This window comes from Gorilla gorilla, chromosome 18 (genome assembly GCF_029281585.2).
Source record: "Gorilla gorilla gorilla isolate KB3781 chromosome 18, NHGRI_mGorGor1-v2.1_pri, whole genome shotgun sequence".
NCBI lineage: Eukaryota > Metazoa > Chordata > Mammalia > Primates > Hominidae > Gorilla > Gorilla gorilla.
Genome location: NC_073242.2, coordinates 79,931,593 through 79,944,326, shown reverse-complemented (window position 1 = coordinate 79,944,326; position 12,734 = coordinate 79,931,593). Strand labels below are relative to the sequence as shown.

Below are 12,734 nucleotides of genomic sequence, written 5' to 3'. Positions count from 1 at the left end.
TTATACCATTGCCATAATATATAAAACATAATAAGGAATAAATGTAACAACATATGAACAAAACTCCACACCAAAAACTAAAAAACTTTGCTGTGGGGAATGAAATCAGGCCTCAATAAATAGATATACCATGTTCATAGATTGAAAGTTCAATGTTGTTAAGATGTCCATTGTCCCAGAATTAATATAAATATTCAAGACAGTCTCAATCAAAATCCCAGAAAGTTTATTTTTGTATAGATGTACAAGTTGATTCCTAAATTTACATCAAAATTCAAAGGAGCTTGAATAGCCAAAACAATTTTGAGAGAGAAAAAAGACAAAATTGAAGCATTCATATGATTTGATTTCAAGATTTCCTATAAAGCCATAATAACCAAAATGTACAGTAATGAAAAGTATAGAAAAATTGATCAATAGAATAGAATAGAGAGACCAGAAGAAGATTCACACATATACAATCATTTGATTCTCAAGAAAGTCATCCAGGCAACTTAAAGAAAGAAGTTTTCTCAACAAATAGTGCTGAAACAACTGTATAAATAGAAGGTAAAAAAGGAACTTTAACCCCTACCTCACACCATACACAAATTGAGATAGATCATAGACTTAAATGTAAAAGCTAAAACTATAAAAATGTAGAAAAAAAGCACAGAAGACTATCTTCACTACCTGGGGGGTAGGCAAAAATTCATTAGATAAGATATAAACAACAATAACAATAGAGAAAAAATAATAACTTAGAATCCATCAACTTTTTTAAATGGTCATCAAAAGGTCTTGCTAATAATATTAATAGGCAAGCCATGGTCTGGGAGAAAATATTTGCAAAACAAATCCTTGATGAAAGGCTAAAAATTATGACATATAAGGAATGCCTACAACTCAATAATAACAGATATTAACCATTCAATAAACAATAAGCACAAATTTGAATAGGCACTTAATGAAGGAACATATGTAAATGTCATAGAATACACTTGCAAAAAATTGCTCAATGTTATTGGTCTTCAAGGAAATACAAATTATAACCACATGAGATACTTCTACACACCCACGATAATAACTAAAATTAAAAACACTGACAACACTAAATATTGGCAGAAATCTGGAGCAGCCAGAAGTCCCACACATTGATAGTGGGTATATAAATTAGTACAACCACCCTAGGTAGGTGTCTGAAGTAAATCTTACCAATGACCAAGCAATTCTACTCGTAGGTAGTATTTACCCAAAGGAGATGAAAATATATGTGTCCCCCAAATACACGTGTAAGAATGCTCATAGAAATTTTAGTTATAATAGCCCCAAACTGGAAACCACCCCAATGTCCATTAATAAGTGAATTACAAGTGGGATACTCAGCAAGCAAAACTAAAGAACTACTGATACATGCTAAATATGGATGGATTCAATAACATAATATTGGGCAAACTAAGCCAGACATAAAAGATTACACATGTATGATTGCATTTACAGTTATGCACTGTATAATGATGTCTCAGTCAATGATGATGGTTTCGTAAGATTATTTCATATTTTCACTGTACCTTTCCTATATTTAGCTATGTTTGGATGCACAAATACCACTATGTTACAATTGCTTGTGGCATTCAGTACAGTAACATGCACTACATGTTTGTAACCTAGAGGCAATAGGCTATACCAGATAGCCTAGGTGTGTATGTAGTAGGCTATACCATCCAGGTTTGTGTAAGTACACTCTGTAATGTTCACACAATAACAAAATCACCTACCGATGTATTGCTCAGAGCAATTCTCCGTTGTTAAATGACGGATGATTGTATATGAAGTTCAAAAACAGGCAAAATGGATCTATGTTGACAAAAATAAGAACATTCATAGCCTATGGTGGGAGTGGAAGGACTGAACTGGAAAAGGGCATTAGGGAACCCCCTACAGTGATGGAAATGTTATCAGTCACACACTTGTCAAAGCCCAAATTGTAGACTTCAGATATGTGCACTCCAGTGTTTGACATTTTATCTCAATATCTTAAAAGTATTTGTACACATATACACACACACATCACAAGTATAAGCTGCCTATACTTGCTGCTGTCTCTGTGGCTCTACCTGGCCCTACCCAGTTTCCAGACACATAGCATTCCCAAAGTGTTTCCATACATTTCACTGCGACTTCTAGGAAATAGAGACAGGATTGTGAACTCCATTTCACAAATGAAGAAAATTAGTCACAATTTGTGACTAAATCAACATGTTACAGGGCAGATATCTCTTAGTGGGTAAGAAGTAGTGTTAAAATACTACTTATGTAGTATCACTATCACTACTACTACTACTACTAACTATAATAGCTACATTATTTTGAGTAACTAAAATGTATTAGGTCTTGCATTATTTTATCCCATTCAGTGTCTATGCTGGAGGTCATTCATACCAGCTTGCAATGGTCAATAGTTCAATTTTGCAAAAACAAAAAAAAGTGTCAGTGGGTTGTTAAATACATCTACCATTAAAAATTAAATCATATAAATTCACAATCAAATAAATTATATTAAAAACAAAAGTAATTCTTAAAAATCATCACTTTCTAATTATTCTCCTATGATCCGTGCTCTTGGGGTTATTTATATCTATTGTACCTTTATAGTGAAAATAGCATGTGCTTGTGTGCTCCTGTGCATCTCTTCCCCACGTCAGGGTTAGTGACATCATGTTGTTTTAAACTGGCCATAGTAGAAGTCTTTACACCGTGGAAATCAGCAAACACCACAAAGCAGGGCTTGATTTATTGTTTTATTGATGATCTGGACTTCAAGAAACTGATGAGAGCTGGGAGCAGTGGTCCACACCTATAATCCCAGCACTTTGGGAGGCTGAAGCAGGAGAATCACTTGAGACCAGGAGCTCAAGACCAGCCTGGGCAACATAACAAGACCCCAGCTCTTAAAAAAAATTTTAAAAATTAGCCATAGGGGGTGACACGTGTGTAGTTCTAGCTAGTTGGAAGCCGAGGCAGGAGGATCGCTTGATCTCAGGAGTTCAAGGCGGCAGTGAGCTATGATCATACCACTGCACCCCAGCTTGGGCAACAGAGCAAGGCTGTGTCTCTGGAAAAACAAAAAAAAAGAAAACAAAGAAAACGATATTAATCATCAATTCTACAAGAAGTCTCTTATGCTGATGACAAAAAATTAAATTTTTGATAGCTATTTTAGTTGTTTCACTTATATCTTCCTCATTTAAAACAAAAATACTAACAAATATTCATGTCAGAACTATACTCATTTGTCAATTGCAACTGTAGGTTGTCTATGAATAGGAGAGTTTGACAAAAATCAACAAAGGAATTCTTGGAGAATCAACTGGCCATATGGAATTTATCATAAAAAGAACTGTATACTTTATTATTTGTAAATTCTGTATTACATTCCTTCGTATCAGTAAGTTTTATAATTAACTTACATATATATGTGCAACTTTTTTATCAAGCTGGTTGCTATACATTTACCAGCACATTATTGATTTAGCCACAACACAAACATATAATAACATATATTATTATAAATGTTTTGTGGAAAGGAAATGGAGAATCAGAAAAATTAATTAACTCGCTCAAGCTCAAAGCTGACTGTCTCCAAAGTCCAGACTTTTATTCACCACACAGTAAAAGCAGCTCCCCAAGTACAACTCTCAGAGCCATGGCATTCCATTGCTAGAAGGGACCTTAGAATTCATCTTAGCCAATGTGTCTCCAACTCCCATTTTATAGCCAGGAAAACTGAGTCTCTGAGAAGGGAGAGAGTCTCGCCCAAAGTCAATACCTGGTTGCTAGCAGAACCAGGACACGTTCTTATTAGGAGCTTCGCCTCTGCCCTAATAGACACCAGAGAGGATTTCAGTGGCCTCTTTCCCTCCCAGTCCATTGGTCCCAAGCACCCAGCAGGCCTGGCACAGAGGGGCATCCAAGAAATGTTTACCCAACGAAGCCAGAGTGAATCTTACTGCACATACTCAGGTTAAAAAGGAATATCAAAATATTTTCTCTGAATCAAATAAAATTTCTCCTCCAAGCCTCCATCCAGCAGGCCTGGCCAGAAAATCAGTCTGAACTATTCTTTGTTCACCTGAGGGACCAGAAGGATTCCTTGGGGCTCAGCGAATGGGAAGGAGGGCACTGTAGTTGCCCCCTTGTCATGGTGGCCCTGTCCCTTCACCAAGAGCCATTATGGGTGTAGCCATTTCATGGAGCCACCATTCCCAGGCCATTGGGTTTCCCAGACACCATTCCAAGGCCAGGTAAGTGGATGTTCCCAAACACAAGGCCAGATGCTCACACACATGTTCACACCATCTAAACACTGACATAGGCACATAGAGACACACACTGAGAACCTACTCACACCAACACAGAGACCACACCAGTCATCCCAAACACACACCTTATAACACACACTGATGTGCCAGGCCCCATGCACAAATGTACTAACGTCTATACCGCACACTCATACACAATGACACAAGCACAGATATTTGCTGAGATTCCCACTAAAACAGATATGCACACTGGCAAAAACACACACACACACGCACTCAGGCCCTCATCAGAGACACACACTGTGACCCCCAGCCAGGACAGTGACACACACACCGCTTTCACAAGGACACACACACACTCCCACACAAGCAGACAGACCTGCCCAGACAGAAGCATGCCTGCATCGCAACAGCACAGACACACACCCAAGGTTAGGTTCACACTGACATACCCAGCCTCACGAATAAATGCAGTTGGTTTGCACACCCAGACACCAGCACACGCTGCACACGGGCTGAGAAACAGTCAGCATGGGTTCTTGCACACACGTGCACACATGCCCCACGCCTGCACCCACGGAGCCCGCGGGCAGTCCTGGGCCTGTGCTGTTCCCTGGTCCATGCTGCCACACAGTGGAGAGGCGGCATCCTCCCCGTCACCCTCTCCCATCCTCTCCCACCCCTGCCCCGGCAGTCATGTGAATGAAAAGACAAAAATATAGATGGGGTGGGGGAGGCGGGTAGTGAGGAAGGGATGGGGCAGAAGATGAAATAATAATACTGCTGGGTTTGTTCATTTCGGTGATAATTAGCGGCGCATTCACGCCGCCTCACCGGCCGCTCCCGGCTGGTCCCGCATGATGGATGCCTGGTGGTGCTGAATGCAAATTAGCATAATTTCATTACCGAGGGACCCGTGAAAAGGTTCAATTATAGAGCAATCTCATTAATACCAGGGCTTGTTAAACTAATAGAAAGAGACAGGCCCCGCAGCTCTGAGAGGTAGACATGTGCTCAGAATGCAATTAATGCTGAAACCCCAATACCTGGGCCACACCTCACTCCCTAGGACCTGCCTCGGTGCCCTGCACACTTGGGCTCCCGGAGGAACAAGCGTTCTAGTCTCAGCAGCCTAGATCATGTCAGAAAAGCAGAGCATCCAGCTGGGTCAGCCTTGTCAATCATCTAGTTCACTGTTACAGATGGGGAAATCGATGCCCACAGTGGGGAAGTGGCTCGTCCAAGGTGTGTGGTATAATAGAGGGAACAGAGCAGTAAGGGGGACATTCTGGTGGGGGGGAAAGTGATATTCATCCCTGCTTTAGTGCCTGGTTCCATGACACATCACCTGTCAGGAGCTGCTCAACTGTGACTCGGTTTCTCCATTATGACAGAATCCCCTTGGGGACACTCAGCATTCCTTCATCTCCCCCTAAAGTTTCTCAAGGCAAATGCACCTGCCTCAGCCCTTTCACCAGCCTGACTCAGCCACTGTCACCCCCAGCTTCTTGAGATGGGGGCTCTGTCAGAGCCGGGTGAGCTGAAGCCATGGCCCATTTGGGGAAACAGCTTCAGCACCATCCTCTCCATCCCTGCTTCCATCCAACCCCCTTCCCACAGCCAACACCCCAGTCTAGAAACTAGAAAATCTGGAATAAACAGCTCTCGTTGAGGGAGGAACTTCCTCTCCTCTTTGGACTCTTGTGAATGGGATGAAGACTGGCACCTTCAACCTTTGGCCTAAGAAGAGTTCTTAGGGATGTTAAAATCACCCCCTTATTTGACTTCAGCAAAAAAAAATGGGTTGTACCCATTTTTTAACCACATTCCCCAAAGAACCCTTGGCAATGACCTCATGCCGTGGCTCTCTTTCCCGTCCTGGAATTTTATGCACACTGAGCTGGGTCATATGAATTTGCTGTATTTTTTATCACCTCTGTAATATTTGATTTTTTTCTGCAATTGTAAGTAAAACACCACAAGTCCCAAAATACCCCCAAGCTGGAGAATGACTCACACTATATTACTGAACGCATAAAAATATGCAGTGACTCAGAAGGGCCCAGCAGAAGCAACAAACCCCACAAAAGACCCCATTGTTCATATTTTAAAGGTAAAGGGGAGGGAGCTAAGTGATTGCAAACTCAGAGGACGGATTCAGACTTTGACTGCTGACACTTGTCAAACTGCCTGTCAGTCTTTGGGGTGTTTTGGTTCTCTCTTTTTCTAATGACATAATGAAGCCAGATAATTTCAAAAGAAGAGCAAGCCCACTGGAGACCTTCATTTCTATTTCAAAGTGATGATGCGGAAGGAGTGGGGAGGCAACATTAGAAATCCTTGGGCCATAAGACCCCAAGAAGCAGAATGTCCCCAGGAAAGCCACAGGATTTCTGACCAGGCTGATACTCCCTCTCCTTGCAGGGGGCTGTGGCAGAGCCCGGGATGGGAGACAGAACACGAGAGAAAAGACTGAGTGGAGTGATGGAACATGAGCTCAGAGACCCAAGGCCCAGGGTCCTATGACACTCATGACTGTCTGGTCCCTGCAGGATGTGATTGGCCACCAGGAGAGGGGGCTTGTAGAGCTGCAGGGAGGGCAAGGGCCTGGAGAGCCTCATCTTACCAAGAAGAGCTTTGAAAGCTTCAGGAGATGCTTCTAGCATTGCATGACCCAGAAACAAAGGCGCGGGTCTAGTCCTCCAAGTTAGTCCTCCACTAGAAAGGTCTAGTGCCTCCAACTAGAAGCACCAAAAATTAATAATGGGAGAATGTGGCGGAGTGGAGGGGGTATGAGTGGGAGCAAAATTCTCATCCATCATCTTGGAAAGTCAATAGATAATGTCCAAAACTGATGAATCAGGAAATAGTGGCAGACATGCATTATTTAGAGATATGGGGCACTGGTGTGGAGACAAGACTGGAAGTTAATATAGAGGCCTCTGGGGAGCAGGCATGGGTGGGGATGGGTGGAGAAGGGGTCTGGCCTTTGTTTAATATTTTATTAAGGAGCTTTTGTTTATGCTCCTGACTGTGCCTCCAATTCACCCATTCCCATCACCCTGAATGGTTTTACTGACTCCCTGAGAACTCGGATAGGAGGGCTTGTCTGTGTGTGTGCCTATGTGTGTGTGTGTACACATATGCACCTCTGCCATGCATCCCATAAATCACCACTGGGGGGACAGTGACCTAGCCTCTATTCCATCTGGGCCTCAGATTTTCTAATCTGCCTAATGAGAAGCTTGAGTGAGGGCCCTTTCCCTCTGACAGCCTGAGGCTTTGTGTTAACAGAGTTTAAAGTCAAAAGATCCAGATTCTAATCCCGCTTCTGCCACTTCCTAGCTGTGTGTCCTTTAACAAGTCACTCGACCTCTCTGTGTCTATTTTCTTCTCTCTAAAATGAGCAAGCTGATGAGAGCTGTGCACATCTGTGGGGTTGCTGCAGCCACATCCTTGGTTTTCAGCCTCCCTGGACTCGTATGACACACCTCTGCCTCCCCATTCCATCACCTCCATCCTTCCACTCTGTCTTCCTTTCCCTCATCTCCTCTCCTACCCACTGGCAAGAAGTAGCCTAAAAGCTCGAACCACAGTGAAGGATCAGGAGATGAAAAAGAAAAAGATTAGGAAGGGACATGGGCAGATGGATGGTAGAAGAAGGGGCACCAAATGTGGCTCTGAGTTAGTCAGAACTCTTTGGGCTGAGAGTAATAAAACCCAATTCAAACCGGCTCCAGAAAAAAAAAAAAAGAGAGAGCGAGAGAGAATTAATTGATTGACTTATATAACTGGGAGCCAAACACCACCTTCAGGCATGGCTGGATTCAGGGGTTCAAGCAGTGTCCTCAAAAACCCGCCTCTCTCTCCATGTCTCAGCTCTCCTCTGCATCAGCTATGACACCAGGCGGGCTGGTTCCCAATAACAGGAAGGATGGTCCTTCAGCTGCTGATTTCGAAGACCCTCTCTCTCCCTACATCCCTAGCAATCTCCCCAGAAGAAACTCCAATTGGCCATCCTCGAATCACATGTTCAGTTCTGGACCAATCCCTGTTTCCAGGCAGGAGAGGTCTCCTGATTGGCCTATAAAAGTCACATGATCTGCCCTGGGGAAGGGAGGCAGGACCCTTGGTTGGAAGGAGATTCCCCAAAAGAGGCGAAGGGAATAAGGGACAAATACCTGAAGGCCACATCCAATGCCAAGATTTTCCATTTGGAAATGAGGTCTGGGGAAGGAGGGCAAAGGCTGCATAGTCTGGACCGACCGTGGGACAAGCAGCAGAGACCTTTGGCAGCCGCTGGGGATGTGGGTTGGAGTTTGAGGGTGAGGCAGAGCCAGTCTGGAGGCCATGCAGGAAGAAAACACAGTGCAAAAGGAGCAGAGGCCCCAAGTGCACCTCACAGTTCAGAGGTCAGAGCCGTGCCCCAGCCAGCTCCCGGGTTCCGGCTCCTGGCTCAGATGTCCCAGAGGAAGGCCAGGGGAGCTCTGTTGGCCAGGTCAGCTCTGTTGGCCAGGTCAGCATGGAAGGCCCCGGTTCTCAGGTCCCCAGCATCTGTCACCCATCTTGATGAGGGAGATGAGGAAGGCTTAGGGTTAGGCTCCCACCAGGCCTGCCCCTGATGCTCCAATGAGATACCACCCACCTCTACCCATCCTCCACTGGCCAAAGCGGCAGCTCTTCCTGCCCTTGGCCTGGTGTGGGAGAGGGACCTGATGAACCTGTTCACTGAGCGCTCACTGTCTGCTATGCACTTTAGTTGCATGATCTCATTCGATTCTTATTCCAACTCTGTCTAATTCCCATTTTGCAGATAAGGAAATTGAGGCTCAGAGATGTTAAGGGAGACTAAATAACCTGCCTGTGATCTCACAGGAAGTGCTGAATGCATCAAACTGAAGAGCCTATGCTCTAAACCACTAGGCTTTATTGTATATTTTTAAAAATATGTTTATATTTATCTGCCTAGAAATATTTTTGTAGTTCTTACCAGGGGCCAGGAACTCTCCAAAGCACTTTACATGCATCAAGTCTTTTCATCCTCACAAAATCCCATGAGGTCGATACTTTTGTTACCCCCATTTTACAGATAAGGAAACTCAGGCACAGAGAAATCAAATGACTTGCCCAAGGTCATACAGCTAGTGAGTGGCAGAGCTCTGGCACCTAGGCATGTGGATGCAGAGCCTGAACCTTTGCCAGTGCCCGACCAAGCTCCTTGGCGGGGGGTGGGGGGGAGGTGCCTCTGATGCCACTCTGAGTTCAGAGCTAGCCCGGCAAGTGCTGTGAGCTTTGCTGGATGGCTTTCAGTCTAGCACAGAAGATTCTACAGGGAGTTCAGCACACTGATTGCCCCAAAGCCCTGAAGTCAGCTTTCCTGAAGAGGCCTGGGACCAAGATTCTCTGGGCCTCCATCTCTTCATCTTTAAAAGGGGCTCAGACTCGGGTCAGAGACGCATTGCTGCAAGTGGGAGGAGGGGATGAGAACTGCAGAGGAAAACAGAGACATAGAGGCAAAAAGAGGCATGCAAAGAGGAGAGACAGCCCTGCAGAACCTGGGGGACGCAGGCAGCCCTGCCACCATCGCCAAAGCACGATGAGGCGAGTCTCCCAGCTGGGCAGGAAAGGGAGGCAGCCCGAGGCTTTGGCAGCCCAACTCACTATGCATTCCCACTGACCCCATGCCCAGCTGGCCTTCAGCACATTGTGTGGAGACCTTAGGGGGCCCACAGAGCTTTCTTCACTCCAGGACTGAAGAGAATGGGGAGTGGAGTGGGCATTGCTTAGAGATAAAGATATGGCCTCACACTAAACATGATCCCAAATTCAGTCGCTGTCCCTGACCCCAAGACTGCCCTTCCAGGACAGAAAAGCCCTTCTTGCCATCAGCCCTACTTTTACACCTGCTCTAGCTCCCAGGTCCCCCAGCAGAAGATCTGCACATCCCAGCCGACATTCCCGGCCTCCACTGCTTCTCCTTAATACCCCACCACTTCTCTACACTCAGACAGTGTGCCCACACCGCCACAATGCGTACTTTGATTCAGTCCATGCCCTACACACAGAACACCCTTCCCACCACCACTGACCCAAGTTTGATCTGTCCTTCAAAGCCTGGCTCCAGTGTGGGGCTGCCCAGCCTTGCCCACCACTCTTACCCCAGACTCCTCCCTGTATTCTTCCTCTCCCTCACATTCCCCAGCCTCGCTTCCCCCAGCTGTGCTTCTTCAGCAATCTGTTCCCCTATACCCAGCCATCCACCAAGCCTGCTAGGGCTCCCCTTTTGTGCTTCAGTTCCCACATCTGCATATGTGAACAAGGCGAATATTTACATCGCAAGGTGGCAGTGAGGGTTACAATTAGAGAACGCAGGTAAAATGTTTAGAACAGAGCCTGGGACTTGGTAAGAACTCAGTGAATGTTGTGTTGTTGTCATTAGTGCTATCTAGGAGGATATGGCAAGCTGTATTTTCCAAAATATTTTCAGTCCCATGTGGTCTTGAAGAGAACATCATCACATCCCATCAAGGACTGGAAAGGCCCTGTGTGTGGCTTATGCCTGTAATCCCAGCACTTTCAGAGGCCGAGGCGAGAGGATTGCTTGAGCCCAGGAGTTTGAGACCAGCCTGAGCAACATGGGGAGATCCCATCTTACAAAAATATAAAAAAGGAAAAAGAATTGGAGGAATTACAGTCTATTTCTATTTCCTTAAAACTCACTAAGAAGGAAGTCTTGCTATGTGACTTCTAAGGCTAGGACGTAGATACAGCTTCCCTTTGTCTCTGTCTGTCTCTCTCTCCCTCTCCCTCTCCCTCTCCCTTTCTCTCTCTTTCTCTTTCTCTCACTTTTTCTCCCCTTCTTCTTACCCTTGGAACCCAGGCTCCACATTGTAAGGAAGCCCAGTCACATGGACAGACCATATGGGTCCAGTTGGCTGCCCCAGCCAAGGTTTCGGCCAACAGCCAAGATTACCCACAGCCACGTGTATGAATGAGCCTTCAAATGAGTCCAGCACCCAGCAGAATAATGCCCCCTCCCGTCTCACAAAGATTTCCATGCCCTAATTCCTGGAACCTATGAATCTGCTACATCACATGGCAAGCAGAGCTGGCAGATGGAATTTAGGGTGTGGAGCTTGAGGCGGGGAGGGCAGCCTGGATTACACAGGTGGGCCCTATCTAAGCACATGAGCCCTTACACAAGCAAAGAACATTTCCTCAGCTGCCAGACAGCTGGCAAACAGAATTGGAGGGGCAGAGAGATGTAATCAGAAAGGGCAGAAGAGACTTAAAAGGAAGAGAGGCTCGACCTGCTGTGGCTACCTTTGAAAATGGAGGAATGGGGCTCCAAGCCAAGGGATGCAGGCTGCCTCTTCATTGGAGTACTGCCAGCAAGAAAACAGCCCAGCAATTGCAAGGAAATTAATTTTCCCAACAGTCTGAATGAGCAAGAAAATGGACTCTCCCCTGCCACGCTCTGAGTTCAGCCTTGTGAGACTCTAAGCAGATACCCACTCAAGCCCACAGGACGTCCAACCCACAACAATTGTAAGATAATAAACTGGGATAGTTTTAAGTCTCCATGTTTGTGGTAATTTGTCACAGCAGCAATTGAAAATATAGCAGCCATCGAGGTTTCCTTCTGAGGCCCTCGACATCAGGGAACAGAGACAAGCTCTCTTCCCACTCCTGACCTGCAGAGGGGGTGAACAAATGGCTGTTTTCTGTCGCCAATTTAGGTATTGCGCAGCTCTAGTAACTGAATCGGGGGCTTCCAACCCCTTTCCCAGAAGGAACTGCTGTGTCCTCTGAAATCACCAAGACACAGTTTCTTCACCTGTAAAACAAGAATATGGACCATAAAAGAGGCAACTTGTATGTGCTGCTATAAAAAGGCACCAGGCTGGATTTTTAAGTGAAGGATTGATGACCAACGTACACCATACGATTCCATTTTGTGAAATGAAAACCCTTTGTTGCCACAATGAGATACCACTTCACACTCATTAGGATAGCTGTTATCAAAAAAGTAGAAAATAACAAGCATTGGAGAAATTAGAACCTTTGCACCTTGCTAGTGACAATGAGAAATGGTTTGGCTACTGTAGAATATGCTACATAGGTTCTAAAGATATAAAACATAGAATTATGTGGATTTATTCATTCCACTTCTGGGCATATACCCAAAAGAATTGAAAGCAGGAATTCAAATGGATATCTAATACCCCTATGTTCACAGCAGCATGGCAAGCAGAACTGGCAGATGGAATTTAGGCTGTGGACTTTGAGGTGGGGAGGGCAGCCTGGATTAAACAGGTGGGCCCTATCTAAGCACATGAGCCCTTATAAAAGCTCGTGTAGCTTTTTATTACAGTAGCCAAAAGGTGGAAACAACTCAAATGTCCATTGATGAATGAATGGGTTTTTTAAAAT

General features: G+C 45.1%; 1 long non-coding RNA gene across 1 annotated transcript; it reads right to left on the bottom strand.

Annotated features, from left to right (window-relative positions):
- Nucleotides 1-2,767: 2,767 nt before the first annotated feature.
- On the bottom strand, nucleotides 2,768-8,285 carry LOC134757461 (uncharacterized). The gene is made up of 2 exons (XR_010131451.1): nucleotides 8,111-8,285; nucleotides 2,768-3,094 (listed from the first exon to the last, which is right to left on the bottom strand). It is a non-coding gene; the product is annotated as an uncharacterized lncRNA (long non-coding RNA).
- Between the last annotated feature and the right edge of the window lie 4,449 nt (nucleotides 8,286-12,734).